Source organism: Mytilus galloprovincialis, chromosome 7, assembly GCF_965363235.1.
Source record: "Mytilus galloprovincialis chromosome 7, xbMytGall1.hap1.1, whole genome shotgun sequence".
In the NCBI taxonomy this organism is placed as follows: Eukaryota; Metazoa; Mollusca; class Bivalvia; order Mytilida; family Mytilidae; genus Mytilus; species Mytilus galloprovincialis.
Genome location: NC_134844.1, coordinates 50,661,032 through 50,666,598, shown reverse-complemented (window position 1 = coordinate 50,666,598; position 5,567 = coordinate 50,661,032). Strand labels below are relative to the sequence as shown.

At 33.3% G+C, this 5,567-nt stretch overlaps 1 long non-coding RNA gene across 1 annotated transcript; it reads left to right on the top strand.

Moving 5' to 3' along the window:
* The first annotated feature begins 857 nt into the window (after nt 1–857).
* Nucleotides 858–4,761, top strand: LOC143083220 (uncharacterized). Its single transcript, XR_012980590.1, has 3 exons — nt 858–921; nt 3,252–3,464; nt 4,327–4,761. It is a non-coding gene; the product is annotated as an uncharacterized LOC143083220 (long non-coding RNA).
* The last annotated feature ends 806 nt before the right edge of the window (nt 4,762–5,567 follow it).

Below are 5,567 nucleotides of genomic sequence, written 5' to 3'. Positions count from 1 at the left end.
TGCTTTTAACGACTTTGTCACTTTGCACCATAAGTCCGTATGTGGCAGCAAGCTGTTTAGCTTAATTTGCTCAAGAAGTCGTGTTTAATAGCTTATGATGTTACATTGTATCCGTCGTTTGTTTGTTATCTTTTAACATTTAAAAGAATAATACTTATACATGTACACAGCTGAAGAAATGAAGAAGAAAAAACAAACACTATACAGCTTTATGAAAACATACGCTGAATGATAAGAAAAAATAATAAATAAAAAATAAATTATATATAAATATACTAAATAAATAAATGATTTGGAAAATACATTGAAGGTATAAAAAGTCATGAGAATTCCGAATGTCCCGTTGAACATAACAGAAAATAACCGCAAGTCTCCGAATAAAAAGGTAAAGTAGGTCAAAGACGCTAAAATTATTTTATAACATGAAACATTTTAGCATCGACGGTAAAGGAAGCTATAAGGTATTTATCTTCTCATTTTAATTATTTTGATAAGGAAACTAGATAAAAATAAAGCATCGTATAGATTTTTAAAACAAACCGAAGTATACAGTATATCGAACATCCTTTTATTTAATTCAGTCATTTTGTTATCTTTTTTTTTTCCCTTTACTCATCCCTTATTTACGTAAATATGTCTAGACAGTGGTGGATCCAGAACTTTTCCTAAGGGGGGCCCGCTTCAGTCATGCTTCAATGATTCCCTATATAACCAAATTTTTCCCACGAAGGACCCCCCCCCCCCCCCCTGGATCCGCTCTTGGTTCCATCTTGGTTCTATTCTAGATCATTCTAATGTTCCCGTTGAACGTAACAGAAAATAACCGCAAGTCTCCGAGTAAAAAGGTAAAGTAGGTCAAAGACGCTAAAATTATTTTATAACATTAAACATTTTAGCATCGACGGTAAAGGAAGCTATAAGGTATTTATCTTCTCATTTTAATTATTTTGATAAGGAAACTAGATAAAAATAAAGCATCGTATAGATTTTTAAAACAAACCGAAGTATACAGTATATCGAACATCCTTTTATTTAATTCAGTCATTTTGTTTTCTTTTTTTTCCCTTTACTCATCCCTTATTTACGTAAATATGTCTAGACAGTGGCGGATCCAGAACTTTTCCTAAGGGGGGCCCGCTTCATTCATGCTTCAATGATTCCCTATATAATCAACCAAATTTCCCCCACAAAGGGTTTGGGGGGCGCCCCCTGGATCCACCTATGCTAGAAGTTTTAAAACCACCCAATTAGGACATGTTGTTTATATGGCTAACGATATGTGCATCTAGCCACTTGACCAGTTGACGACTTGCATATATATTTGATTGCACATTTATTATCAAGTTCGACTGAATTTATTTAATGGATTTTTAATAATGTCAGATTTGAAAGAAATACATGTGAAGTATATGTTAGAAATCTTTTTGTTCAAAACAGAATGTTAAAAGACATATAAAGGAAAGTTATGATCAATAAGTTGGTAAGCTTTAATTAGTTGGAAAAAAAGTTATAAATATAATAAAATGTATAATTATGTACAATAAATTGGCAAATTTGATACTCATGCAGTCGTTGTGAAGGGCATGCATATAATCATTCGGCCAAAAATAAAGAAATCAAGATTAAGATTGAATATTATTTTTATAATAAAATTAATTGTACATGTGTTAATGACAGTGCTAGTGGGATATGTATCACCAGCACAATAGTAAGAACTTCTGTGTTGGCGCCATGATTTAGGAACATAAAGAGTTACACTAGTCCGTCTGTCCCGAATGTCCCATAAAAACGGGTTCTGCTCTTCTTACTTTAGTTTGCCTCAATCAAATACTTCAAAACCTAAACACAATATATAAAAGGAGCTGATGCATGAGTGCCAATGAGAACTCTCCACAAGAGACTAAATGACACAGAAATTAACAATTATACAATGTAGCCTAGGTCACCAACACGGTCTTCAACAATGGGCAAGGTTCATACCGCAAAGTCAGCTTTTAAAGGCACCGACATGACAATGTAAAACAATTCAAACGAGAAAACAAACGGTATAAGTTATGTACAAAAAATAAACGAAAAACAAAATAGGCACGTGCATATAAAATAAGGCGGGGTTAAACATGTTAGCGGGATCCCAACCCTCCCCCGTATGTGGCATGAGTGCCAATAAGAACTCTCCACAAAAGACCAGATCACACAAACACTAAAAACTATGGGTCATATGCAGCTTTCAACAATGAGCAAAGTCAATACCGCATATAGTTATCAATAAAAGGCACTGAAATGACATTGTAAAACAATATTCAAACGAGAAAATAAACGAACAAATTTATGTAAAAAAAATGAACGAAAAACAAGTATGTAACACATAAAAAACGACATTCATTGAATTACAGGCTCCTGACTTACCACAAGCACATACATACCGAATAAGGCGGGGTTGAACATGTAAGCGGGATCCCCACCTCAACACAAAATCAAATTTGAAATTTTTAAGTGTCACTTTTACCGTTCAAGAGTTATCATGTCCCTTTAAAAAATATAAGAAGTGCTGACTATTTCGTTTCCTTTGTCTTAAATAAGGAGGCCCCTCATGGGGGGGGGGTCCTAGTAATCACATAATCACCATTTTTTTGCCAATATAATCACATAATCATTAAATATTTGCTTATCTTTAGTAATCAAATTATCATAAACTAAAAATACAGTCCTAGGTAATCAAATAATCATGAAATATTTGGCTTAATAATCAAATAATCATTAAAAAAACGGCCAAGTAATCACATAATCAAAAACCCCATGAGGGCCCTCAATAAGTCTGACTCAATCAAATGTTATGAACCTTATACGCGATTCACATTACCCCATAACACAGATCTGTGAAGCTCAATATTGGGTCACGATGGCGTCACTGTTCATGTTTTTGTTATATGTAAAAAGTTGTGGTACGATTACCAATGATACAAATGTCAACCCGGAGCCTTGAGATAGGAAAACTGCTAAATCTATTGTTTCTGTTCTTTAACTTTAATTTGCCTCTGCCAAATGTTTTGAAACTTATTCACAATGCTTATGGTCACAAAACGGTCAAAATTACGCGAATCCTGCATCTATATGTGGAAGTTTACTCATTTTTTTCACAAGCAGGGGCATCTGTGATTAATAGACATATTCTACATTTACTTCAGTAATCAGCTTATTTTCTTCCATTGAATTCTTTTTTAAATAAACTGAACTTGCACATTTTTTTTCAGGATCTCGGTGCAGTTTGGTAACAGACAGTGATATCAAGTTAAATGTGACCAACTTAACAAAGTGTTTCACTAGATTGAGCTCTCTGTCTAAGTGTACTTTAATGGTTCTTAGCATTGAGTTCAGTTTATTGATATGCGTATACCTTCTGTGTGAATTTTTATGATGTAAAAGCAGACTATTCATACCTACATGTCCATGAAATGAAATCTAAGGTAAAATGATTGAAACATTTTGCATTATCTATCACAGCTGGCAAAACATGATGCTACTGAAGCAGTAAATTTTCTTACTTGATATTCACGGAAATTAAAGGATTTAGTTTCATCTGAACCAAACATTCTAAAAAATTGAGAATGGAAATGTGGAATGTGTAAAAGAGACAGTAACAATGTCAAAAGAGCAGAAAGCAGTCAAAGGCCATTTATGAGTCCTCATAGCTGACTATGCGGTATGGGCTTTGCTCATTGTTGAAGGCCGTACGGGGACCTATAGTTGTTAAAGTCTGTGTCATTTTAGTCTTTTGTGGATAGTTGTCTCATTGGCAACCATACCACATCTTCTTTTTTATATCTTTAACAAAGCGAGAAAATCCCTCTTCCAGAGGCGGGCTTCAGATGGCCCTTAACAAAATGTGTACCAGTTCAAACTTCAAATTATAAAATCAACTTACAATTAAAAATATACAAGACTAACAAAAACCAGAGACTCCTGACTTGACGTCAAGGTAATCATACCAAGAGACACATCCAATATGCAAAGGTCAAGAGTCAAAAAGTCATAGTCTGGTCAAGAGATTCTTGTGAAAAAAATTTTGATAAAAGGGTCATTGTGGTACACTAAACTAACAATATATCTTATGTATCTAATATATCTTAGAAGATGTGGTACGAATGCCAATCATACAGTTAATTCTCCATTTAATTCAAACAAAATATACAAGTTTTACATTGAGGACAAAGGTCAAGCTCACATGAAGTTGCTCGTGCCAATAGACTCATATAGAAAACCTAGGGCAGAGACAGACACACAAGACATATAATAACTAAACTCAATTGAATGGAACTTTTATTGCAGGTCACTACAATTGCCTTCAACAAAGAATATAAACTCTCGCAACAAAGCAAGATTAACCCCGTCTTTCACTAAAGTTTGAGCAGGATTCTTTGCAACAATTATCTTAACACATATAATTGAGAATCGAGTCGTGCAGTTATGTCAAGAAATTAAAACGGTAAGATTAAACATTAAAACAGTAAAAACTAGCCTAAGGGTTTACCATTAATTTTTAACCCAACCATATGATAGTACTATGGTAAACTTATGGATACACATGATACAGTCATGAAATTGAATATTTGAAATAGTACGACCAGAACAATACAAGACAGAGTTGTAAACAAAAGAAAGTAATGATGCATATCGAATTTTTAATTCCAATGCACAAATTAGGAACCATAGTTTTCATTCAATTTATTTATCTAAAATGTACGCTTGGGTTAAACAATGGAAATTAACACTGTATATTTATATAAACGATCAATCTTGTATACTAAATAAATAAATGATTTGGAAAATACGTTGAAGGTATAAAAAGTCATGAAAATTCCGAATGCAATAAGGTTCTATCCGGGCACTATGGTTCTAAACCTTGGTTCCATCTGGGTTGTTTGGTTCTGAACCTTGGTTCTATCCGGGTTCTTTGGTTCGAAACCATGGTAACTGGTTCAACATCCGGGTTGTTTGGTTATAGCAACCCGACTTCTTGGTTCCATCTGGGTTCTATTCTAGATTATTCTAATGTTCCCGTTGAACTTGGAGAAGATAACCACAAGTATCCGAATAAAAAGATAAAGTAGGTCAAAGACGCTAAAATTGTTTTATAACATTAAACATTTCATGATCGACGTTAAAAGATGCTGTAAGGTATTTATTTTCTCATTCTAATAATTTGATTATAGGAAACTAGACAAAAATAAAGCATCGTTTAGATTTTAAAAATAAAACGAAATATACATTATCTCGAACATTCTTTTATTCAATTCAGTCGTTCTGTTTTTATTTATTTCGCTTTACTCATTCCTTATTTTCGTTAATATTTCTAGAAGTTTTAAATAACAAAATTAGGACCTGTCGTTCAATTGGCCAACGATATATGCATCTAGCCACTTGACCAGTTGACGACTTGCATATATATTTGATTGCTCATTTAAAGTTCGAATGAATTTTATTTAATAGCTGCTTTGTAATAATGTCAGATTTGATAGAAAAACGTGTGAAGTATATGTAACAAATCGTTCTGTTCAAAACGGCATGTT